Source organism: Myotis brandtii, unplaced genomic scaffold (genome assembly GCF_000412655.1).
Source record: "Myotis brandtii unplaced genomic scaffold, ASM41265v1 scaffold1647, whole genome shotgun sequence".
Lineage (NCBI taxonomy): Eukaryota > Metazoa > Chordata > Mammalia > Chiroptera > Vespertilionidae > Myotis > Myotis brandtii.
The window spans coordinates 391,549-419,366 of NW_005356032.1; the positions used below are offsets into that span (position 1 = coordinate 391,549).

Below are 27,818 nucleotides of genomic sequence, written 5' to 3' on the forward strand. Positions count from 1 at the left end.
ATTCATTTTAAATATATATTATATATATATATTTGATAATACCTTTTTGTAAATGTACACAAAAGTGTATTTAGTGGCAATGGTTAATGAACTACATTTGCTTCAGAAAACTCACTAAGAAGGATGGCTACTAAAAACTACAACTTTAACCCAAAACAATTAATTTAGTTCATTTGTCCCCACTCCTTAGCAATTTTAGAATAGGGTCAGGAGATGCATACATTTCTTTTCTGCCATAATATAATATCACCTAAGGAATGATACTTTATTGGCTAAAAATAAGATTTGCTTTCGCTATTTTAGTACATTTGATAACATAAGAATATTTCTAGATTTTTCCCCCTCATGTGACTTTGATAGCATCTCCATCTATAATTTACTTTGGAGATTTAAATCAAATGTCATAAAAATTTCTTACACTGCTTACTATGTAACCCCACTATGAATTTTAATGTCAATATAGCAGGAAATAAATATGGCAGAGATAAATAAAATAGGTGTGCTTGGTACCACTCTACGGATGCAATTTTCTGGGATTTTGTAGGAAATGGTTATAAGTGGAAAGATTTTCACCATGAAACTTAAGGTGCTGAACTTTACAAAAAGAGTTGTTCTGTTTTTACTGAAAAAAAATGTGGTTGATTTTCCCAAAACCTAAAATTTCCATTTTTCTCTCCTTAGGTTTGCCCTCAAGACTGCTATTTATCCTAATGGAAGCCGCTCACGTTCACTGAAGGTACAATAAACAATTGAAAGGGAATGCTAAGGGAGTAATATAAAGGTTAGCATCTCATACCACCAATAAAAAAATATATGTAGGTTTTCCACTCACTGCCTTATTTTCCATCCTATTTTCATGATTTGGGAAGGAAAGTGTAGAGTCTGGTGAATTTGTCATCAGTCTATAATTATTCATGTTATTAAAATCTATAATAATGAAAGGATTAAAAATTTAAGATGTTCTAAAAGTGCTATTAAAATCTATAATAATGAAAGCATAATATGCTAATTAGACCGGACAGCCAAACAACCTTCTGGACGAAGCCCGGGCTGCGAGGGCCAAGGCAAGCATCGGGCCTCTAGTAGAATATAAATAACAAACTACATGTAAAAGGGGATGGGAAAAGGGCAAAAAGGTGAAGGTGATTAAGAGGTACACATTTCCACTTAGAAAATCAATGAGGCTGGTGTTGCTCCGTTGGTTGGGCATGATCCTGTGGACCCGGAGGTTGCTGGTTTCATTCCTGGTCAAGGGCACATCCCAGGGTTGCTGGCTGGATCCCCAGTGGGGGACATACAGGAGGCAACCAATAGATACTGTGCTTTCACATCTATGTTTCTCTCTCTCTCCCTCTTCCTTCCTCTTTCTCTAAAAATTCAATAAACTATTATTTTTTAAAAATCAATTAGTCACAGAAATGTAATGTACAGTGCAGGGAAGATAGTCAATATTATTGTAATAACTATGCATGGTTCAGATGGGTACTAGACTTATTGTGGTGATCACTTCATTAGAAAGATAAATGTTGAATAACTATGTTGAATGTTTGAAACTAATATAATACTGTATGTTAACTATATTTTAATAAAAAATAGGAAAATAATTTTAATGCTGTGTGAATGAGATTTACTTATGTCTCTGTCCTATGTCCCTCTTACTTAGCCCCTGAATAAATAGGGAATATATTCTCAAGTTGGTAAGCATGTTTTGAATGTTCAGTTTGTGCTTGTGGGAAAGAAAAAAGATAATTGCCTCAAAAGTCAAATATTATACAAGAGATGAATGATATTAGAGACTGGATTAAGATTTGTGTTAGTGAGTTACTCAAAAGCTAACGCAATATGCAAATGTACTTAAAACAATCTCCTTTTATTATCCATTGTTTATAAAGTCATCTTAGTTCAAGTGCTTTGCTCTTAGCTCCAGTTTCTGAGTTAGAATCAGCCGGAAGTAGGTTCATGTTTCATTGCTTTGGCAACATTTAAATGGATCTGCATCAAACAATGTAATTGCTAAGCTCACAGGTTGAGGAGTCAAGCAGAGTTCGCTCTACCACCCAATTATGATCTTAGGTAAACTAATTTTTTTTTGAATCTTGAAGATAATGGAATAATAATATCTCCTACTTCACAGGGTTGGAGTGGGAATAAAAAGTCATTAGGGTGATATGCCTTTCACCCAGGCAATGCCGATAAGTGTTACATCACCATTATGCTAGATCAAGGACATATTAGCACATGGAAGTTTAACATTCTCTGGGCCATACATCTTTCCTTTCAATGACTCACATTTGTATGTGGGGTCCTAACACCATCAAATAACAGATAATACTTGTTTTTGCAGTCAATTTTGGCACCTTTCACCTCTGTCCATTTATGTCCTTTTTTAAACATGTTTTTATTGATTTCAGAGAGAGGAAGGGAGAGGGAGAGAAAGAGATAGAAACATCCATGATGAGAGAGAATCATCCATCAGCTGCTTCCTCCACGCCCCTACTGGGAATTGAGCCTGAAACCCGGGCACATGGGGAACTAAACAGTGACCTCCTGGTTCATGGTTCGACACTCAACCACTGAGCCACACCTGCCAGGCAACCCCTGTCCATTTATGTCTTGGTTAAACATATTCTTGTCACTCACAGCAGAATCTGCCTTCCAAAGAGAGGAACAATATAGTGTCAAGTGACAAAGACATTCAGTGAAGTCTTTCACCTCCTGGACTGTCCACAGAACAGCTCGATGGGCCTCTGGGTGGCAGCCTGGGTTTGCTCACCCGTCTGTGATAGGTGAAAGGATATGGTGCTTAGCAGGTGGTCAGTGAAACAGGCAGCTGCAGATAAAATGAAAATACAATAGAACTGGCTTAAAGCCTTCCTTCTTAGGTCTTTTCCCCCAGGTTCAGATGTTCAGGGAACTTTCCTGCCCTCTGGTTCTGACAGGAATATGTTCCATCTGCCTGGATAAGTAGGTCACCCTTGTATAACAGGAAGACCAGAGATGGCTGATTCCAGCAGAAATTCTTTGAAAGGTTATGGGGTAGGTCTCAGTAACTAGAAGCAGACTACACTATTGGAAGTCAAGGCCATCCTATTGAAATTATAGAATCACGTCCAAGTGATGCCACATGTCCTGCTGCTGACCCTGCAGGAACAGAACGACCCAGGCACTGCTGAACCTGCTTCTTCACATCATTTATTTCTAATTCTAAAGCTGGGACAAGGATGTGATTGGCCATCCCTTGGTCACCTGTCTTCCAGCTGTAGGGGGGTGCGGGGTGGGGATGGAAAAAAGAGTAAACAATGTGTCTGGTATTTCCAGCTTGTATATTGGGAAGAAGGTTCTGTTTCTCACCAAGATTCACTAAGTGGAAAATTTTCCAAATAAAGAAAGGAATTTCAGATCAGATGCCTAGAAGTTAAAAACAATAATAACAAACAAAGTCAGATGTGGAATTACAGCACTTAAGTAGTTAAGAGCATCTATGTGGAGTGATTCAGACCTGAGTTCATGTTTTAAGCAAGTGACTTGGTCTTGCTAAGCTTCAATTTCCTCTGGGAAAAAAAAAATGTGGGAATAATGCCTTCCTTACATTTGCACTGGGCATGAAAACCCGTTTATATTTCCAGGTGTATACTGAACCTTCACCTAGTTTCTCATCACCCTTGAGTCACCAAAAACATCATTTATTCCATTAATATAAATGATCTATATATATATATCACTGGAAGAGTCCAAACAGCCTTCTGAGTTGTCAAAGTTCTTCACTCTCAGAATAAAGTTTAGAGTTCCTGATATAAAAAAAAAAACAAACACAAAAAACCACACACCAATGTTTGTAAATAAAATTTACAACATCTACAATTAACCAAGTAACTGTTATGGGCCAGGCTATCTACTAGGCCAGTGGTCGGCAAACTGCAGCTGGCGAGCCACATGCGGCTCTTTGGCCCCTTGAGTGTGGCTCTTCCACAAAATACCACGTGTGGGCGCGCACGTACAGTGCAATTGAAACTTTGTGGCCCATGCGCAGAAGTCGGTATTTTGTGGAAGAGCCACACTCAAGGGGCCAATGAGCCACATGTGGCTCATGAGCCGCAGTTTGCCGACCATTGTATTAGGCACTTTAGAAACATTGCCAGTCATCTTTCTGCAGTCCTTCAAAGCATATAATATTGTTTCTATCTTACATAATAATAGACAACATGGTAATTGACTGTACCTTCACTACACCTCCCATTGGCTAATCTGTGCGATATGCAAATTATCTGCCAACAAAGATGGCGGCTAATTTGCATACTAGGTTCCAAGCGGTGGAGCGAAGTCTGACGGCCCCGGGCCAGAGCAGCGAGGCCTCACACTTTGGCACCAGGCAGAGCAGCGAGGCCTCATGGCCCCGTGGTTGGCGGAGCAGTGAGGCCTCATGGCCCCGGGGCTGGAGCAGCGAGGCCTCACACCCTGGCGCCAGGTAGAGCAGCGAGGTCTCATGGCCCCGGTGCCAGGCGGAGCAGCGAGGCCTCACAGCCCTGGGGCCTGCCGAGCAGTGAAGCCTGACAGCTCCGGGGCAGCTCCGGCCTGAGCCCAGCCAGAACAAAGGCCTGGGTCTCGGTTGCAGGAGGAAAACCGGTGCCAGCAGCCAAGGGAAGGGAAGGCCTATTGCACAAATCTCTTCGTGCAACAGGCCTCTAGTGATAGAATAAAACTGTGAATATGAATAAACTGGAGACACATGTATTGAAATAGATGAATCTAACAAATTTAATGTTGAATGCAAAAAACCTAGTCACCAAAAAATATAAGTACTAGAAGGGTATGTGTGTACCCTGATCGCCAGCCAGGCCTAGGGACCCTACCCATGCATGAATTTCTATATAAAAGAAAATTGTGTCCAAGCAGGTTAGTGACTTGCCTAAGACCACAGAGCTAGGCTGTGAGACAAAAAGGACATGTTTTTGTGTGTGTGTTTTGTTTTTTGCTTTTGTTGTATTTAGGCCTTTTATTGGTAATTTTTAGGTTATATAGGTTTCTCACTGAAAAATAATTTATTGATTATCTGTGTGTTTCTTGCTATACATACACAAGAATTTTTCTTAGGTATTTTATCAAAAGGTGAGATCGCTCAGTCACAGGTTATATTCACTTTCTTTTTTTATTTAAAACTTTTATTTTGAAAAAATTTAAATTTAAATTTATTTTAGCCTTGCCCATGTGGCTTGGGGATTGAACGTGGACCCCTGAACCAGGAAGTCACAGTTTGATTCCTGGTCAGGGCACATGCCCAGGTTTCTGATTTGATTCCCAGTAGGGGGAATGCAGGTGGCAGCCGATGACTCTCTCTAATCATTGATGTTTCTGACTCTCCCTCCTCTCCCTCCCTCTCTCTGAAATCAGTAAAAACATATTTTTTTAAAAAAATAAATTTATTTTCAATTATAGTTGACATTCAATATTATATTAGTTTCAAGTGTACAGGATAGTGGTTTGACACATATAAAAGGGCATGTCGCCCTGACCGGTTTGGCTCAGTGGACAGAGCGTCAGCCTGCGGACTGAAGGGTCCTGATTCCAGTCAAGGGCATGTACCTTGGTTGCGGGCACATCCCCAGTGGGGAGTGTGCAGGAGGCAGCTGGTCGATGTTTCTCTCTCATCGATGTTTCTAACTCTCTATCCCTCTCCCTTCCTCTCTGTAAAAAATCAATAAAATATATTTTTAAAAAGGGCATGTTTTCTGGTAGAAATTAAGATAAATGTCCTAACTATAAGATTATGACTAATCAAATAAAAATATTCAAAACTATTCTAATCTATTGTTAGATTATTTAGAATAACGTGGATGCCCTAGTGAACACAATACTTACAAAATTATAAATAGTCTCTGTAATTTGCTGATCATACAAAACTCTTGGTGACAAGGAGCTAACTACCTGATGAGGCAGTTTCAATTTTTGGACAGCTCCAGGGGTGAAATGGGGTAACATCTTACTGCCTACAATGTTCTACCTGGGGGAATAAAGCAGAACAAACAACCACTGTTCTTGACAAATGGATACAATTTCAGTTTTTCAAAATGTGAGTGTCAGATTCATTCATTGTACCAGATGGATCTGTCAAATGGCGTTGCCGTTTTCCCAATGGATGGCACACTGCAAAAACAAGTCGGGTCATTTAAAGGACTAAATGTCACCTCATTGATACTGCCATCAATATAATTTGTGTTGTCATTTTGCCTCACACTGACTTTAAGGTCTATGGGGGGGGATACTCCAAGTCTGCACACCACCAATTGATCACATCTGCTTGACACAGTCTGCTGCTCATTTCCAGATTCAAGGATGAACTCTTGAACTTTTTAATCTACTCACCCTACTAACAACCCACACTAGCTAGGCTGGTTGGGCCAAGAAACCCCAAGAGTTTACAGTCCTAGCTGTTTTGGAGGGGACTTTTTGCTAGCTCTCACTCCAACAACCCTTCCCTTCTTGCCATGAGCCTATCAGAAGCTGTTTTTGCTAATATTAGCATTTCATTCCAGAAAATTATTTTTTCTTATCTGATGGCAAGCACACAACCTCAAATGCTATTTTTATAAATCAGGCTACCACCAATGGAGTATGACTTATAGACTTTTCTATTATACATCCGTCTACCTGTAACATCTCAAGTACTGCATCACGGAGGCTATAAGCCCTTCCAGAGGGGATTGACTCTTCCCAGCCACATGAAATAAGCATTTACATTCCCGTATTGCCCAAAAGAAAATAAATTGATTATAAAACGTATGAGAGTGACTAATAATTTTCCCTGTGCCTGTGTTCACTAAAGCATTTTTAATAGATTTAATAACACTGAACAAATCGTACAGCATTAAATAAAAATTAGTAAATTAACAGAAAACTGTATTTATAATAACAAAATAAACACATCAATATAAAAAGTTGTTATAAATTGATGAGAAAAATGGGTAAAGGTCATAAAGTCCGAAAAGAAGAACTATAAACAGCTAATAAATATATGAAAATATGTTTAATCTCACTATTATTAATCATAGAAATACTATTAAAATAATTTGTGGCATATTTTACTCATCAGAATGACAAAGATTTAAGCAAATTGATAATGGTATTATTGAGAGTCAGGAACCACACAGGATGTTAAATTTCTAGTAGAAAAGTAAGGCAGGGGAAGCTTTCTGGAAGACAATATGTCAGTATGTACCAAACTGACAAGCAGCCACTTGCGATCTGGAAATCCATTCCAAGAAAGAACAGATGCTTAAAGACATATGAACAAGGATGTTTCTCTCATTGTTTAGAGAAGCAAAACAGGGGTAACCTAAGACTGGCTCAATAAATAATGAGATGCTGGTCGACCATTAAAATGATGACACAGATTTTTATTAGGTGATATGGAATCATGCTCATAATATACTGCCAAGTAAAAATGTCTCACAAAATCATTTTATAGTTTGATCTAATTAAAGGTATTTTATGCTTGCATTGTGTGTTTTCTTTCCCTCAAGACTTAAAAGAAATTCTCAAAAATGTTACAGAGATCATTTATCAGAAATGGGATTTTGAGATTATTTTTACTTTTTTTTCTTCACATCCTCTCAATTTTTGAAGTTTCTGCAATGAGTTTGTATAACTTTTACAATTAAAATTATTTTAATTTTCAATAAGAAGGCTTAGATTTCTCTAATTTTCCATTTATTTTGCATCATGATTCAAAGCCTGTGTGTAAAAGCAAAATCAGCTTTTTTTGCATCAATCTACATTTACTTCCTACAAATTCATCATTTCAGATTGGTGCAAGTTTCACAGAATAATATTGTTAAGATTTCAGTATTGTATTACCCTTCAAAGCATTGGAGATTTTTGAATAATTTCTTTCACAGTTTTCATCTGCTACTGAGGTTGGGGTGAGGTAGCAGGATGAAGAGAAATAGATATTTGTGATCTTAAACTAGAAAAGGTCAACAAGAGGAAATCTGATCTATACTCTTTTTACAAAATAGAAGCTCCCAAATGTCAGCCTAACGCATACAGACTATATATTTGGTACATATACTAAAGTGTTCCTATATGTGTGTGCATTTGCACAGTCTCTCTCTCTCTCTCTCTCTCTCTCTCTCTCTCTCTCTCTCTCTCACACACACACACACACACACTCCCAGATACACACCCATAGCCTTAGGCTAATCTCACATTGTGGCAGAAATGACCAACTGTTGACTAAAGCCTTTGGTTAGCTCCTCCAGATTGTAGAGGCATCGCTTGAACCAAGCCAGGGACAACACTCTCCATCTCCACTGGCAGCTACCTACCAGTGACCTCATTATTGTTTTGTTTTGTTTTTTTCCCCAAGGAATGTGACCAGAAATAGGAGGAGTAGTTTATATTTGAAGGATAATAAGTTGATACTTGAGCTTGCAGCCTTTTCTCCTTTACTTTTTGAGCCAAATGTAGAAGCCACATGATGAAGGAAGGTGGGTTCCTGAGTCACATGAGCAGAGAACTGGCCCCCAAACCACCAAAGTGCATACTGAACTACTGGGTGAGATAGAAATGAACTTCCAATGTGTCACACTATGGATATTGAAGGTTTATCTGTTTATGTTTAACTAATGAATCTTTTTCTCTAGACCTCAGTTGCCTTATCTGTAAAATGAAATATTTGAATGTAATTAGTTCTGTTTTTTTCCAGTATTTATTTTTTTATCTTATTTTTTGAATTCTCAGAAACCTTCCACATAGTGCTTACCTTTAAGTTAATCAGTAAAGGCTACATTTCCCCACAAAATCAGGTTCTTCAAATGATGGAAAAGTCAGAACAGACAGTTGCTTTAGTTTGAAATATGAGTCCAAATATAATCTCACATTGTGGCAGAAATGACCAACTGTTGACTAAAGCCTTTGGTTAGCTCCTCCAGATTGTAGAGGCATCGCTTGAACCAAGCCAGGGACAACACTCTCCATCTCCACTGGCAGCTACCTACCAGTGACCTCATTATTGTTTTGTTTTGTTTTTTCCCCAAGGAATGTGACCAGAAATAGGAGGAGTAGTTTATATTTGAAGGATAATAAGTTGATACTTGAGCTTGCAGCCTTTTCTCCTTTACTTTTTGAGCCAAATGTAGAAGCCACATGATGAAGGAAGGTGGGTTCCTGAGTCACATGAGCAGAGAACTGGCCCCCAAACCACCAAAGTGCATACTGAACTACTGGGTGAGATAGAAATGAACTTCCAATGTGTCACACTATGGATATTGAAGGTTTATCTGTTTATGTTTAACTAATGAATCTTTTTCTCTAGACCTCAGTTGCCTTATCTGTAAAATGAAATATTTGAATGTAATTAGTTCTGTTTTTTTCCAGTATTTATTTTTTTATCTTATTTTTTGAATTCTCAGAAACCTTCCACATAGTGCTTACCTTTAAGTTAATCAGTAAAGGCTACATTTCCCCACAAAATCAGGTTCTTCAAATGATGGAAAAGTCAGAACAGACAGTTGCTTTAGTTTGAAATATGAGTCCAAATATGAGATAAGAAAGGGGTGAGGACCAGAGAAATGCTTGTAACAAAGAGGAGCAAGAGACAGCATGCTGAAGAATGTTCAGGAATGAATTCAGGCAGGGGAAATGGATGGGGGATATCTAACAGATTTGTTCAAAGACATTTTGGAAAGAAAAAAATCATAAAAATGTAGAGAGAGGAAAAAAATAGCAAAAACATGAAATGACTTTTGGTCCCTAAGTGGATTTTATTTCAGACAGATTCACATTGCTTATATATGTACCATAAAACTTCTCTGTCCACTTCTTCCAGAATTTTCGAAAGCCTGACAGAACATCTGCAGAGAGAGGACGTCATTCCAGCATAATCAACAGCAAGTTACTAAATTAAGATCAAAATGTCCTTAACCTTGGACAGTTTTCAAAGAGTTTTTAGAAGAAAGAAGCTCTCTAGGGGGTAGTATAATTATATAATTGTACCCTTTCTAAGAGGCTATTTACAGATAAGTAACATATCCTTACCATTCTTCAAAGTAAAATACATGTAATAAAATAGAGTTTGGAGGTATTTGTTTGGGATAGTGGGAAGGAGATCTGGGCAGACACTGTTAGTGGCCTAGTCAATAACCACCCTCTCCTCATTCCTTGCTATTAGAACCCTGAGTTAGGAGGTACTGTTATCCTTAAGGCTGAAGTGGCTAGTTTACATCCCTAGCTGATGAGATCTCTGTGCATCGGCTCATGATTTTGGCAGACTTCCTCCCTTCCTCCCTCCCTCCCTCCCCCTGTGCTGAATGGTTGGAACGCTGTTGGAGATTCATCTGTTGTCTTGCAAGGAAGGGGATCACAGAGACAGCCCAGAGATGTGGAAGCTGGAAGTATGTCTGTTGTTGACATTCTTCAGCAGCTGAATTAATATTAGAGAGACCAGCTACATACAGGAAAGTCTCTTATTCATTTTCTGTTTGTTCGGCCAAACTCATTGCTAACAGATATGAAATTCTGACTTCGCATTTCTAGAACCCTTTCCAGCACCCCATAGTCATACTCCTGTTCTAGACTCCTGATAATCAGACAGGCTAAGGGTAGATGTGTGGGGAGGGCAAGTTCCTCTGGAAGCCCAGATATACACCCCCTCCAAAAATAGGGAGTAAGTATTTATGTCCACTCATCCTTCTATCTACACTCGGGGGCCATTCCCATCAGGAAGCCTTGGTTGACAACCTCCCATCCTCTCTATAAGCAGAATGGTTAACAGCGTGGGGATCAGACTTCCTAGATTTGAATACCTAATCTGTGACACAGAAATTTAGGACTTGGCCAAATTAATACTTTCTCTAGCTTCCCACGCAAAATGGGGACACTTAGTAGCACCTGCATACCTTATGAAAAGGATTAAATGAGCTAAAATTCTTGTCATTTCTCTGGGTCAATCCATTCTAGTTACTATTATTACCAATACTAGAGGCCTGATGCACGAAATTCATGCAAGAGTAGGCCTTTGCAGCAGCCGCAGCAGCTGCCTCGATCCCTTGCAGCAGCTGCAGCAGCTGCCTCGATCCTGTGGCTGCAGCCCCGGCTTCGTCCAGAATGTTGTCAGTTCGGTTGATTTGCATATTATGCTTTTATTATTATAGATAATTTAGGGTATTACCATCTTGCCATCCTGTGGTTCCCTGTGCCTGTCTCATTCATGACATGCACAATCCCAGACGGCAGACTTTCAGGTGCTTTCCACAAACAAGTGGTTCTCCAAGTATGGCCCCCGGGCCAGCAATGCCAGCAACACGTGGAGAACAGTGAGAAATGAAAACTATTGACCCAGAGACTCTGGGGGAGGAGCGTGGACTGTGTGCTTTAACAAGACTCTCATGCCAATCTGATGCGCACTGAAGGACAACCGAGAACATCCATGTGTCTCAGGCTCTTGGAGATGTTCACCAAAAATAAAGTTCCCAGGACCTTAAACCCATCCAGCTGGAGAAGGGGTCCAGGAATCTGCCTGGTCAGTGTGCCTGCCAGGACCCTTCAGCACACTAAGGCGTGAGAATCCCTGCCACCTTTTTTTTTTTTTTAATTCTCACCTGAGTATATTTTTCCATTGATTTTTAGAGAGAGTGGAAGAAAGAGGGAAAGACAGAGAGAAACATCAATGTGAGAGAAACACATCGACTGGTTGCTCTTGCACATGGGAGGAGCCTGCAACCTCAGTACATGCCCTTGACCGGAATCAAACCCGGGACCCTTTAGCCCACAGGCTGACACTCAATCCACTGAGTCAAACTGGCCAGGACAACCCCTACCACTTATAATGTGTGATTCACTGTCTGTCTTCCCAGTGAACTTTACTGTCTTGCAAGGAATTTCCGTGAAGATGTGTTGTTGCTTATATTATTTATGATATTATTATTACTGTTATTATTATTGAATCTCTAGTGTTCAGTGCCATCTCAGATACGAAGTAGTTGCTCATTAAACAAGTGTCTCAAAGGTCTTAGCAGAGCTTCAAGATTAACTCCTTCAGAGAAGAAATACTACACATTCAGAAAAAGCACCCTTTGAATGCTTTATTCTTTGCATTTCCTTGCCATTTTCTTAGTTGTGATCATTTTGAATAATGCCTCTCCTTTCTAATTTTCACTTTTTTGTCTTTCAGTCAGTGTTTGCAATCTTCAATCACACAGATGGAAACAGATAAATACAATTAAATGTTTATTTTTCAAAACTTCACAAAACGTAGAAATGAAATTTAAATAATTAAACTTTCAAATGATTCATTGGTATGTTTGTAATTCCATATTTCTGATGCTATTAAAGATTAAAACTGTACTGCGACGTTTGAAACATGCTGTATGGGTATTAAATGAATTCAAGTTTGTGTAAAGTGAAAGAAATATTTGCTTCAGCAAATACATCTGCAGATATAAAATCCATAACCACGCATCTACAAAAAAGCATGTTATTGAATTAAATATGATTGACTATTTTCTTGTGTGGGTGTGTGTGTATGTGTGTCTGCTAATAATTTCATTTGTTACTGTTAGAGAAGTCAAATTTTATATATATATATATAAACTCTAAATTTAAAATTGTTTACATATATAAACAATTTTGTATGAACAATTTTAAATTGAGGGAAATATTTAAATATTTATAGCTAACATTTTAAACTAAAGAAATCATATCCAATGGCCTATTTCCCCCATGAAGCGTAAAGGAACATTTTCTACTCTTAGCAGTGGAATGTCAGTCTACCTCACTGGTCACTGAATGAGCACTGGTTGAAAAAGCGTTTGTTTAGCCAGTGATGTACTTAGTGGAGTATGCTAGGCTCTAGAGCAGTGGTTCTCAACCTTCCTAATGCCGCGACCCTTTAATACAGTTCCTTATGTTGTGGTGACCCCCAACCATAAAATTATTTTCGTTGTTACTTCATAACTGTAATTTTGCTACTGTTATGAATCATAATGTAAATATTTGATATGCAGGATGGTCTTAGGCGACCCCTGTGAAAGGGTCGTTCGACCCCCAAAGGGGTCGCGACCCACAGGTTGAGAACCGCTGCTCTAGAGTCTTCCTCAAGAGCTGGCCCATCGGAGGAGTAAGAAGGTACTTGTTTAGTTTGTAAAAAGCAGAAGTAGTCGGGGATGGCAGGTCCCTACAGGCTGATGATACATGATGTCACACATACATAGTACCAGCAAGCCCATGACTGCACCCACTTTCCCTGTCAAAACCAAAAGCCTTTTTAGCATTAATTCCAGGCAAAAACAGTAAGATCCAGGTGTGCTGCTGAACCATGGCATCAAGATGCCTGTGAAATAATGTGAGGATGCCTTGTTTGGTGTGGGACAAGCGAGTCTCTCAGCACCAAGCTCTCCCCCATACACAGCAGGCAAGCCAGGCCAGGCTTCTCGGACCTCTATGGAAGGGGCACTCACTCTACCATAATGTTCCTTGCACATAGTAGACATTCAATGTATGCTGAATGAATGAATGAATGGATGGATGAATGAATTGGTGTCATAAAGCAGACATAGTACTTATCTGAGAAAAATACCATTCAATAGGTTGGAATTCTTCCCTATTTCTCCTTACCCCTGCAAGCTTGAAACCAGAAATACAATTATAAAAAGTTACAGCTTAGGAAATTATAGAAACTATCTAGTCCACTCTCACAGAGGTACACAACTTTAACCTAGTGAGGAAAATCACTGATTTGGGAGTCAGAGAGACCTGAGTCCAAGTTCCCCTTCTACAATATTTTTTAAAAAGTATTGCCTCTTTTAAACTTAACACAGCCTTAATAGTTTACTTATATTTTTATTTTAAAATTATTTTTAAAAGAATATTTTATTGATTCTTAGACAAAGGAGAAGGGAGAGGTGGAGAGAGAAAAACATTTGTGTGAGAGCACAACATGGATCAGCTGCCTCCTGCATGTCCCCTACCAGAGATTGAACCCACAACCCGGGCATGTGCCCTGATCAGGAATGAAACTGGCAACCTCTTCGTGCAAGGGACGATGTTCAACCAACCGAGCCACATGGCCAGGGCCACTTCTACCAAATTTTAATGAGCAAGCAATCACTGCTGAGGCTCTGATCCATGTGTGCATTATAGGCAAAAATAACAACAATTATAATAGCACATATTTTTACTGTATGACTATCAAGGGATTAAATGACACAACCCATTTGCAATGGTCAGCAAAGTACCTTCACCTTGTAAGTAAGCACTCAAGACATTAGCTAATTAATATTAACAGGGAAGAGATGAAAACAAAACTCAGGGAATTGTCTCTCCTACCCCTGTGGTCTCAGTGGCCATAATGACTTTCTTCAATTCAACCTATCCTCTTTCCAATTAAGACTAAAGAAAAGAACATGAACAAATTAGGATAAACACTTTGAAAGTAATTTTATACCTCCTGAATGGATTACACAAATAAAACAATTTATTACTTCTGCAGAAATATGAAAAAACTCAGTCCTTTATGCCAGTCCCCTAGAAAACCAATTTATGGCTCTAAAGTGCACCTTTCCAACCAGCTCACCCCTGTCTCAAATGACATCATTGTAAACAGAAAAGTCACCAACACATAATCAACAGCCTAAGTTTTTTTTCCCCAATATATTTTTTATTGATTTCATAGAGGAAGGGAGAGGGAGATAGAAACATCAATGATGAGAGAGAATCATTGATTGGCTTCCTTCTGCACGCCCCCTTACTGGGGAATGAGCCCACAAATCCCCACCCCTCACCCCGCATGTGCCCTTGATCAGAATGGAACCTGGGACCCTTCAGTTCACAGGCTGATGCTCTATCCACTGAGCCAAACTGGCTAGGGCAATAGCCTAAGTTAAATTCTAGTGAAGCCTCATAAGTTTGATAGAGAAAACTCAGGTTTATTATTAAATGTTAAAACAAGGTAATATGAAGTACTTAATCTAAAAAAAGTTACCTGAAGATCCAGAACTGCTATAATAATCCTATAAAAATAATCAGCTAAAAATTTATTTTTAAAGTTTTTCAATAAATTCAATAAAAATGGAAATAATTAAAAAGTTTTCCTTACAAGAAAGCATTTTCTGTGTAACTTTTAAAGAACTGTTGTTGAACACAATTCAACAAAACTCAAATGAGTAACTGAAGAAGGCCTACACTACACGCCACAGGAGATAATTGTACTTCAGTGTGAGTAAGACCCTATACTTGACCTCCAATAAATTAACATTAAATAGAGCGGATGAGTCATGTACAGAACAGAAAAATAGAAAAAGGGCAAGGTAAGTACCAAAAGGAACAGCGGGAGGAGGGGAATTCTTAACAAAATAAAACATTAGTTAGTTGATTCTGAAAAGGTTTAAGGGAGTAGGTTCCTTTATTTTATAATATATATTTTTAATTTATTTTAGAGAGAGAGGAAGGAAGAGGGATAGAGAGGTAGAAACATCTACTGGGGATGGAGCCTGCTACCCAGGCATGTGCCCTGACCGGGAATCGAACCATGACCTCCTGGTTCATAGGTCAACCACTGAGCCATGTAGGCCAGGCTTGGTTCCTTTTGGTCTTTCAAAAGGTCCCCCTCTCTCCCTTCCAGCAACCAGGTGAGGGTAGCATGGGGACTAGAGGGATATGATGATTGAGAATCGTCTCTACTTACTGCAGTGGCTGGAAGATTTTCTTACCAAGGTGTGGTATTATAATAATACAGGTGTTGGTAAAAGTAGGTTCATAGGTGTCCATATGGAAAATAATACAGCAATTAGTAAATAATTATACAATAATAAACTCTCTCTTTCGTGCACTTACAACTGTAAACCTACTTTTGTCCCACCCTGTATTTAAGGACTCCTGAGGTCAGAGAAATAGGGGTTTGAAATCCTGGCTCCACCTCTTGCTACATTTCAAGTTGCTTATCTTTTCAATACTTCAGCATCTTTATCTATAAACTGGATTAAAAAACAAACAAACAAAAAACAACAACTCCAACCTGAGCGTGAAAACTGCCTGACATATGCATGTACAGGGCTAAGTTTGGTGCCTGGCATACAGAGCGTGCTCCGTGTGGTGTGCCAACGATGGCAATGCTGATGGTGGCAGTGGGGGCATGGACTCTGTCCCCGAACTGGAAGTGCAGTTGAGGAGACCCTGGGCTCAGGAGGCTTTGCACACAAGCAACTCGTGATCAATGCAAGCTGCCGTCCAAAGGATTATGTGCGATCTGGGAAAAGGAAGGGCCTCAGGTTTGTTCAGCTCCTTAATAACATTAGCAGTGGTAGTGGTCATGGAAGCTAAACTTTATTAGGTGCTGACAGTATGCCCAACGATGTGCTGCATGCTTTGAGAGAATTTACTCATTTATTACTCACAACAATGCTCTGCAGTAGATCCTAATAGTAGCCCCTTCCTTTCCAGACGTACAGTGGGGCTCAGAGAGTTTACACCTAAGATCGCACTGTCAGTGTGTGATGGCAATGAGTTCAAAGTCAGTCTGTCTGACTTGTTCTGAATCACAGAACTATACAAGTCAACATTGTTCCTTTTGCTGGATCTCCTTCTGAAGCTTGAGTATTTCACTTTGTCCCCTGGATGAAGGAGAGAGAAAATCCTCTCTCTTTGACCCTGCTTGGCCTCAACATCCAATTGCCCTTCTCAAAACAGGAATTGTTTAAACGAGCAGCAATAAGTGGTGTCCTGGTAAAGCCCCCTTGATGAGTAGGGAGTAGGGGCCAGATACCAGTGGAAGCAATTGCTCTGTCACAACTCTACCCTTGTACAGAAACATGACAGGAATGGGGTTGGAGACCAATGGAATGAGTCATTAGAAAGATAGTGATAACACCTGGGATGATGATGATAATGACAACAATGATAATAATGAACACCACAATGATAAATAAGCATCACTGTACTCTAGGCATCGGATTAAGAGCTTGGCAATGGTAACCTCATTTAACCTTGAAAAAAGTCTTATGAGGATGGAATATCATTATGATTATTTTACCAAAGGGAATACTGAGGCCCAGGTAATCAGGTAAATTGCCCAAGCTGATATGGTTAGCAAGTGGAAAGCAGGGATTTGAACTAAACCCAGCACCTACAGTCTTAGCCATTATGCTATATTGCCTCCTGAAGATAGAGAAATTCCAACAATCTTTCCCATAACCCACTCCTACACTCTAAACTGAAATAAATCCGGAACAAAAAAGAGAGCAAGCTTGGAGAGTGGGAGCTCAGGGAGTGCCAATCATTTCAACACAATGGTCTTTGCTAGTAAGATACAATTCCTGTGATAACTTTCTCAACCAATTATCAAGAAACAAGAAACAGAGATTATAAGTCCCTGCTTATGACACTGGGCCTAAGTATTTCAGAAAATGTAGCCTCAGTAGGCATACGCCTAGTAGATTTTTCCCACTTATCAAATCCAAAAGTAATAGTTCATTTTCATTTCACTTTTCATAGTTACACTCTTCTCACGCTTGTATTCATCTCTGGCCTCCTCCTTTCTCCATTTTTGTAGAGAAAGATGCTAAATCTTTCTGTGGTGTGTTAGAAGAGTGAGGCATGGTGCCCCAGTGGTTTTTTTAATCTTAATTATATTATGCCAACTCTACTGAATTTAATTGAATACAAAATTACACAATTACCCTCTGTTCTGTTTTTCAGATGCTACATTTTGATAAAATTTACTACATGCTGCTCCTCCTGCACACTAGAAATAGATGTGTGTTGATCTAAAATTTGTTATAATTACAATTAAAATATGGTTTACATAATGATAGTGTTAAAATGAAATTACAGATTTGCAGAGACATTGTGGTCATGTGTTTATTTTTTATCCTCTTCCGAGGATATGTTTTCCAATGATTCTAGAGAGAGAAAGGGAGAGGGAGAGAGAGAGAAAAACATCAATCAGTTGTCTTCTGTATGAGCCCGGATCCTGAGTATGTGCCCTGACTGGAATGGAACACATGCCCCCACATCAGGGACGTTTTGTTGTTGTTGTTTTTTTTAAGTTTAAGCACATGTTTAAACCAATATCTGGTAGCCAAATGAATATGGACAGAATTTTGGTTTCCCTACAAAAGCTGTTCAAGGATTTGCAGACATCCAAAGGGAACTCAAAACCATGAATAAAAATTTCCCTGCCATGCTTTCAATTGCAAGTAGCTATCCATATGGTTACTATAAGTATAAGACATTACTTTTCCCACTTAAACTCTGATGTATATCAGGGATGCAAATTCTCCACTGAGTTTGATGAGGCATAAAATAATTGCACTGAACTAGATTGTTCACAATTTCTTCTAATTAAAGAGGTACCCTATCACAACTAACTTAAACCTACAAAATGTGGTTGTGGCCACAATATCTGAGTGAAAGGTATGTGTCACACACACACTATTACAATAATTTACACCATTTTGTTCAGTTTTACTGTGAATACAAACTGGAGTGAATACAAACTAGGGTTTGAGCTGCATGATTCCACTTATATGCATATATTTTCCAATAAATATACAGTCAGCCCTTTGTATCCAGGAGTTTCGTATCTGTGGATTCAACCAACGATGAATTGAAAACAGTACTTTTGATCTGCGATTGAAAGTCCACAGAGATGGAGGGCTGATGATATGCATTGTTTTACACCATTTTAGGTAAGGGACTTGATCATCCATGAATTTTGGTATCTGTGAGGGTCCTGGCACCATTCCTGCACAGATACCGAGGGAACACTGAGTTTTTGGTGAGTGGGAAGTTATATGTGGACTTTGGACTGTGCAAGAGAGTTGGTGCCCCTAGTCCCCATGTTGTTCAATGCTCAATTGTACAGGATTTTTTTCCCATATAATTATTTTTAGCTAATACTTATTAAATAAATGTTTTGAGAATAGAGTGTTAATCACCTTACTTCATTTAATCTTTATAATGACATTTCCATGTAATCATTCTTAACATATTTGATTAAAATGTATCCTTAGTCTAGACCAGTGGTCGGCAAACTGCGGCTCGCGAGCCACATGAGGCTCTTTGGCCCCTTGAGTGTGGCCACCAAGTTTCAATCGCACTGTACGTGTGTGCCCGCACATGGTATTTTGTGGAAGAGCCACACTCAAGGGGCTGCAGTTTGCCGACCACTGGTCTAGACCTTTCTTAGAACTGCAGACTTGCTCATACAACTGCATATTCAACATCTCTACTTGGATATCAAGGAAACATCTCAAAGCCCGGCTGGCATGGCTCAGTGGTTGAGCATGGACCTATGAACCTGGAGGTCATTGTTCGATTCTGGTCAGGGCACGTGTCTGGGGTTGCGGGCTCGATCCCCAGTGTGGGGCGTGCAGGAGGCAGCCGATCAATGATTCTCTCTCTCTTCTTCTTTGGAATCAATAAAAATATATTTAAAACAAACAAACAAAAAACATCTCAAATTCTGTATCTCCAAAACTGATCTGCAGTCCCTCAAGTATGTTTCTTCCTAAGCCTTTTCCTTCTCAGGGGATAGCAGCTTCACTTTTCCATTGACCCAGGCCCCAAATCCTGTATTCGCCCTTGCCCCATTTCTTCCTTTCACATCTGCATTCCCTTCCTAGGAAATGCTGTCACACCTTCCAAATCCGCCACTTCTTGGAACATCTGCTGCTAATATGCTGGCACAAGCCGCCAACATCTATCTTGTAGACACCAGTAATTGCCTCTTGAGATTCCACCTGATTCCACTCTTTCTCCCCATCCTCAATACCACAGGTAGACTTATTCTAAAGCAAGAGAGAGGTCATGCACACCTGTGCTAAAATCCTACCACTGGCTGCCTACATTTAGAGTAAAACACAAAATGCTTGCGATGGCCTTCAAGGACCTACCCCATCTATCCCATCACATCTCTGACCCCAAGCCCTCCTGCTGCCCCTTCCTCCCCACTCACTTACTCAGACCTCCCTGATACTCCTCTAACCCACCAGACATAATTCTACCTTTGATTTTTGACACTGCTTTCAGGGTATGGTCTCCCCCAAATCCCTCTAACAACTCCCCCACTGCAAGTCTTTATGAAATCTATCCTGGATACCTTACTTAAAATTAGAATACACCCCTCCAGCACTCACAACCAAATACTCCTCAGTGCTCCAGAGTCTTTTTCTTATCCAGTCGCACTCACCAGCTTCTAAGGTACCCTATGCTTGATCCATAGCACTCATCTGTTTCCACTTACACTGCTGGAATACTATACAGCAATGAAAACGAATAAACTACTGCTTCACTCAGCCGTTACACAGATGCATACACCATGGATAGAAGCAAGTGACCAGCAGAATTAAGAGCCCAGGTGGGACCCTGTGACAGTGTAAGCTGAGAGAGAAGAGAGAGCGAGAGGAGGGAGGGAGAAAGAGAGAGAAGAGAAAGAGAGAGAGAAATAAAGAGGAAGGAAGGAAGGAAGGAAGGAAGGAAGGAAGAAAGGAAGGAAGGAAGAAAATAAAAAGGAATAAAGAGAAACAAAGAGAGAGCTCTTCTTTATTTTATTCATGATAGGTCCAAGCATGTAGAATCATGTGCATATAAGGATGCTTAATAAATATTTCTGGAAAAATATAGGTGAGGAAACTAACAGTAAAGGTCAAAAAGTTTAAGCAACTTCCTCAAAGTTCTGTAGCTAGAAAAGGGCCACAATGGAATCCAAACTTGGGGCTGGCCAACTTTGCAGCCCACTGCTCTCAGCCTCCCCACTATCTTAGGTCCGTGGACTTCATGATCTGCTTGAAGCATTGCCATGGGAGTTCTCGTTCCACTGAGTAGCATCACTAAAGTGCCTGCTTCTTCTCTGTGTCTTCATTTTCCATTTAAACAAAACAAACAGAAAGGTGGAATCCAGCATGGATTATTATAGTACTTTTATAGCAAATTTAGCAATAGTGACATCTAAGCAAGAATATCATTTAATGATAGCATAATAATAAAATAATAACATTAAAATGTCTTGAATACTCATTGCATGCTAAACTTGGTGCTGAAATATTTCCATGCCTGTTTCGTGCAGTCCTTACAATTATTCAATCAGGCAGGTATATTGTTATTAGCCCCATTTCAAAGATAAAGAAATTGATGAGGCCCAGCCTGTGTGGTTCAGTAGTTGAACATCAACCCATGCACCAGTTTGGGTTGCCGGCTCAATCCCCAGTTCGGGGTGTGCAGGAGGCAGTCGATCAATGATCAGTTTCTCTCTCATCGATGTTTCTCTTTCTCTCTCCCTCTCCCTTCCTCTCTCTCTAAAACAAATAAAAACATATTTATAAAAAAGAAATTGATGAGAGAGGTGTGGTACTTGTTTGATCACAGTCAGACAGGTAATAAGTGGGGAGTATGAATTCAGGTTTAACTCCAGAATTTTACTCTTAACCCCTAGATGAAAATTCCAGTAAGTCCTTGGATAGAAGTGTGTTTTCTACTAGAAAACACCCCCCCTTATGTCTGCCTATGCGAATACCTTCAGAACATAAGAAATTGATGAAAGAGGTGTGGTACTTGTTTGATCACAGTCAGACAGGTAATAAGTGGGGAGTATGAATTCAGGTTTAACTCCAGAATTTTACTCTTAACCCCTAGATGAAAATTCCAGTAAGTCCTTGGATAGAAGTGTGTTTTCTACTAGAAAACACCCCCCCTTATGTCTGCCTATGCGAATACCTTCAGAACATAATTAATTTTAAACCATCATAAAAAATGTTAAAATAGGACTTTAATAAACGGGCATATTTATATCTAAATGATAATGCAGAAAAGCAGTCTGAGCCCTTTGTGTGGCTTCCTTGCTATCTTCCATCAAGACCAAGCGAAAACTATCAGCAGCCACACAATGAAGAAAGCATAACACCCGGAGATGGAGAATTCTGTAAATGACCAATTATAAAACTATTACACTGCAGCACTTTTATAGCAACAGGCAAAATAATCCATTAAACTGAAAATTCTCTTGCTCCTCACTCTGCGGCCCACACAAACATTAATGTTGCATTTATTAGGATGTATTTCCTGTGCTCTTCAACTTGACTTTCAGCAATTGTATTAATACAGTCCTCTCACTTTGCACATACATCTGAATGATGGATTTCCCCACTGGAGGTCTGCAGAAAGAGCGGAGTGAATGAAATCAAGTTTAAGAAGAGCCATCATAATCCATAATGATGGGCACTGAATCAGGACAAAGAGAAGCATCTTTTCTCATTTATTTGAATGAAAAGTCTACTGTATATTTATTGCCTGCACACAGGGCTACCTGTTGAATGATGAAGAACTGGCATCTTTCAATTTGGAGGTGTGTACTCAAGTTTCTATAGATCCACAGACTTAATCTTGTTTTAGAATAGAAAATATGATACCTTTCTGTAAACAGATGTGGTTAAGCAATCAGCATCTTTGATGTGTTTAAGCCACTATAACTCCAGGGAAGGCAAAGCTATAATTATTTTAAGCATTTCTGCATTTGTACAACCGAGCAGCATGCTTAGTGGCTAACAACCTGAGTATTGTCGGGCAAATCTAAGTCTGAATCTAATCTTTGACACTCACCTGCTATGTGATTTGAGGTTTTGAGAATCACTTTCTTCAGCTGTACAACAGGGAGGAAAATATGCCCTTCACAGGACTGTTGTCAAAACTAAATGAGATGAAGTATTTATAGTACATTGCATAGCAAGGACTCAAATCATTTTTATGGTCACTACTACTGTTATTAAAAAGAAATGAGAACTTCTGATCTCTTAAAATAAGGTATGTGTCCTGTATCATTGAAATCACATGCATTTTATTTTTGACCTTATAACTTCGATCCAAGAAACATTTAGTAGTAAATATAACTGAAAGGAGGTTACTTGTCAAACATGGAAATTAACAATATTAAGTGTGCTGGCAGAATACTCTTCTTGGATAAATATTTTCCTGTAAGAAGATTTTATTGTTTTGTATTTTTATTAAGTGCATAAAACATATATATTTACTGTGCCATCTGGCAAAAGGTCCATTAATTAATTAGTCTGACTATGTGTTACATAAATGTCCTCTAAAATAGTAATCAAATGTGCAGGTTAGTTGTTGCGAAGGTGTGTTTAGCACTTTTCTTTTTTGCCTGTTTAAAGTAAAAAGGGTGAGAAACAACCTTAGGCTGATGCTTACTATAGAGTGACTCCAAGTGAAATGCACTTCGTACTCATTATGCCATAAAAATGCTTCTGTGCCCCGGGGACAGTAACAAAAGATTGGCTTTAATGAAAGGAACCAAGTATGACGCTAAAGCTTCCAAATGGAAGGCCTATAGGCTGCAGTTTACATCAGAAAGTGTCTGCCTTCTCTCTTAACTGCATCAAGATGGGAAATGCTGGAAGCTCAAACAGTGCATGTTGGGAAGAGTGGGAAAGGATGCAAAGTTTTGAATATCCCAACCCTGGGCTAGAAGAATTATATTAAAAGTAAAGAAAATATCAGGTATGATTTTTTGTTGTTAATCCTCACCTGAAGATATTTCTTCCAACTTTTTTAGAGAGAGCAGAAGGAAGGGAAGAGACAAGGAGAGGGAAACATCAAAGTGAGAGAGACATTGATTGGTTGCCTCCCGCATGTGCCCCTGCATCCCAACCAGGGCCGGGATAGAGCCTGCAACCAAAGTATGTGCCCTTGACCAGAATCGAACCCACAACCCTTCATTCCCAGGGCCGATACTCTAACCACTGAGCAACCGACTAGGGCTGACAGATAGGATTTGTCACTTGATTTCCAGTCAGCAGACCTTACATAACATCAGGAATTAGATAGGAAATTGGCTGTTGTAGCTATGATACTTTCAGTTGCTTTCAACATGGCTGAAAGGAAATCTTAAAAACAAACAAACACCCCACAAGTATTGGAGATTTAGGGATGCAGTTATGAGTGGGTTGGGTTTGGGAGTTCCAGAATGCCATCAAGGCTCCGCCTCTCTCCATCACTTAGCCTTGCTCAGCGGCATGCCTTTTTTTCTACAGAAAGTCTCCCCAGCTTGGAAGTTCTGGGAAGAAAAGACAAGTTGTCAATTTTTCTTTGACTAAAAATCTTGGGGAGGATTCTGATAGGCGGAGCCAAAGTCAGATGGCTACATCTGAACCAGTCATCCCTGGGGCCATGGAGGAGGCAGAATGCCACTGTTGGCAGTTTTCCAAAAGAAAAGCCTGGTGTTTGTGCAAGATGAAAGGGATAGGACACTGAATAATGAGAGCTATGCGTGCTACTATAAACTCCGCCATTCTTACTCCCTGCCCGGGTCATAACCATGCAGTAAGTTGACCTAGGAGTTTATTTTCCTCATCACTAGCCTTAGTGTGTGTGTGTGTGTGTGTGTGTGTGTGGTGTGTGTATACCATGAAGGAGCACATGAGTAAAATAATAAGGGAAAAGTCTGAATATGGGAAATCAGCTAGACTAATATTTACAAAGATGTGAATATGTATCCTTAAAATGTTCCTCTAAACTCACTCAAATGTTCAAAGTGGAAGCTGGAAATACAAGGTTATGGGGTTTTGACAAGAGCAAGCTTTCTCCAAGCGAAACTATGGACACAAAGAGATGTCTTATACAGTTGAATTAAAGGCATCCACTATTTCAATGATGCTTGAAGGAAAGATGTCTAAAGACATCCTGACTGAATGAGTATGTACACATAAAATACACGTGAAGGTCTCTTCAAATATAGTACGTGCCTATCTCTCTTCCTTCCCTCTCTGCTCTTTTAAAAAATGCCCCTTTAAAAATTGCCCACTCACCATCTGTTAGGTAAATTTCCTGAAACAGTAAATGTGGAGGCAGAGATTGTTATAGAAACTATTCCAAATGGCATTGACACCTATATTTATGAAATTTTAAAAAGAGTAAGTTGAAGTTGCTTTAAAAACAACAACCACTATAATAATACCATACCAGGTACCCAATTTATCCAATTACATAAGATAGATAGATGATAGATAGATAGATAAGAAGAAAACAGGAAGAAAGAACACTAGGTATAATGTTACCCTAAAAGTTTGAGATAATATTTAAGGTTCAATGGACAAAAAGGAAACATTGACAAATATACAAATGTATTTCACTTATGGTATAAGGGCCACAGGTTTAGATTGTCAACAGCCTCCAGCCGTCAAGTGGATACTTTTTCCATTGAGTTGCTGTTGAGGGAACAAAACTGAAACAGAAACCATTCAATTCCAAGTCTACAGCTCAGACGATGACACTACACATGAAATATGGCTCGTTCAGACCCAGGATGTAGCAAGAGTAATTTACACTCTCAGAGTATTTGCTCTCAAGTCAATAGCAGAGAAGCCTTGAATAAACACATTCCCATTACTTTCCACTATAATAGATCTTACTTATAGCCCATGAAACAGTGGTCAGGGGATTTAGCCTCTGGGCACTGTCTTACATAAGCTCTCTACTTTTAGCCATCCCTGCTCGGTGATTATTTTCAAAATATGTTACTCATAGTCAATATTAATTTGCATTTAATCTTTCTTAGCATCAGAGAGTATTATTTTGTACAGGCTCAGAAACAAATCTCCAGAAATTCCTCCCCGATGCTTCTTTGAGGCTGAAAATGCATTGCAGGGCAGTAACAGTGACTTAATTATAGTTGGCAGAGCCTGGCCACACACTAATTTCATTAGCCTCAAATTCCTGGATTTGTAAGACCCACTGGATATGAATCCTGCCCTCAGACATGTCACTTACTAACCAATTCAGTGTGCAGATAGAGGAGAGGGAGAGAGAGACTTGCTCAGCTTACATCTTCGGTCCGGTACACCAGCAGGCAAGCGAGGATTTGAAGTCATAGACACTATCTACATCTGAGCAGTCATTCTTGCCCAGGTCCTAACTGTCAGAGAGGAACTTCATTCCAGGCTTTGCTGGCAACAGCAGCATTTGTCACATCTATTACTATCTCATTACTCCCTCCTGCGCCCCAGCGCTTAGCAACCCACATTTGAGTCACTAGGTATTCCTTCCCTAAAGCCTAGAAGCTTCTCTCATCATACATTTCTGTCTTAAATGATAGGTCTGGCATGGTCCCCACAGCAACCCACAGGGACTGGGGAAAAGAGAACTAGAATTCAATCATTTAGAGGAGTTTCGTTTTTATAGGACAATCTTAATTGAGCTGAACCCAGCAATCCCAGAGAAGATTCACCTCCCATTCTTTTCCTCTCTCCCTAAATTGACTGTGCCTTTGAACAATGGGCCTGGATACCACTATTCTCTCTATTCATTTTGCAAGTTTACACAGTCTGGAAGCTGAGGGTTGGATTGCATGCCAGGAGCCTCTAAGATCACATGCAAAAAAAAAAAAAAGCCGCTATATATTCCAAACGGGCAGTGTTTAACCAGGATGTGCACACCCAGTTACATCCAGCTTGCAGCACACGCTACAAGTTGATGCATTCCTCCTCCTACCAGCCTCTTCTCAATAAACGCAGGTGAAAACTGGGGGCCCCTTTCCCCCCAGCTGCTCACTCCAACATGAATAGCTGCAATTTGCAAATTAGAGGAAAATGACAGTGTTTTCTCTGAATGGCTCTGCTCCCAACCCACACTGCTATCACTGGCATCCGGCTCCTTTCCTTCCCAGCCCAGGGGATGGAGGAACTAAAGGTAAGGCAGGCTGCGTCTTTCCTCACAAGTGCCTCAGAGTCACACACCAGAAGAGGAATCCGCTCCCCCTGGAACCTTGCTCAGCAATAGTCCTTCCACTGAGTCTGCAGCCTCTCTCTGGACTTGAACATTTCACTCTTTTTGTCTGTCAGGCCCATCTGCAGGACTGCCCTGCTCCCAGTGAAGACAGAAACAGGCAGCAACATAGTTTAAATATGCTAAACACCAAACACACCTTCAACCCCTGGGGCTCTGGACAAAACCTGTGAATTGCCCGGGGATTCCCAGGTGATCTGACTGCATCCTCTCCCAGGGTTCTGCCCTCAAGTTGTCCAGCCTGAAGCTCAGGGATGAAGGCAGCACTGGCTTCTGGGTTTTGCTTTCAACAACTCAAGCTCTTCCTAAAAGCGTCAACTCAGAGTGCAGGCTGCCCCCAAAGCACTTCTGGGTTTGCAAACAGCTAGGGATCTTCAGGATCCCTACTCAGGAGGGGTTAGGGAGGCTCAGACCTCAGAGAGGCCAAATCAGGCTGCAGCCTTGAAAGGCACCCCTCCTTCTGGCACAAACACAAACTTCACACTCCCGCGAGCTGATGTGGTGACAGCTTGAATCTCACAAGGAGTCCCCTCCAGAAACCCAACATCCTTAGGAAAAGCCCTGGAGAGGGAGCCAATTCTTTAACAGGGGCGCGAAAGGGCACCAGAGTCAGCCCGAACATCTGGAGAGGGATTAGCGGGGTCTGGGCACTACGGGCAGGGAGAGAGCTGGCTGTGCATCAGGAAAGGATCGCCTCAAGACAGCGATGGACACGAACTCGGAGGTGGGGGCAGAGGGAGAAGAGAGGCAGAAACTGAAAGGGAGGGTAAAAGATAGAGAAAAAACAAATCAGGGAGAAAGGAGAGAAAGATACTCAGCGAGAAACATGGAGAGACAAGGAGAAGGCAACCCACAGTCTCAGACCCTCAATTTCTTCACCCCAAAGCCATCCTTGTATACTCAAGGCAGCAGGGGAGCGGCGGGGCAGCGGCTGCGGGAGCGCCGGCCAGGGAGCTGCGGTGGAACCCACCGCTCAGGGGCCCCAACCGCCTTCCTCCCCTTTCGTAGTTGCCCTCTGGCGCCTGGAGCCCGGAGCCTGG

The 27,818-nt window shown here is 40.3% G+C and overlaps 1 protein-coding gene across 1 annotated transcript in view; it reads right to left on the reverse strand.

Annotated features, from left to right (window-relative positions):
• The window catches only part of LOC102258093 (metabotropic glutamate receptor 7), a gene marked incomplete at its 3' end in the record, with an annotated part of 416,098 nt that overhangs the window by 386,667 nt on the left and 1,613 nt on the right, over positions 1–27,818 (reverse strand). The window lies entirely within an intron of this gene.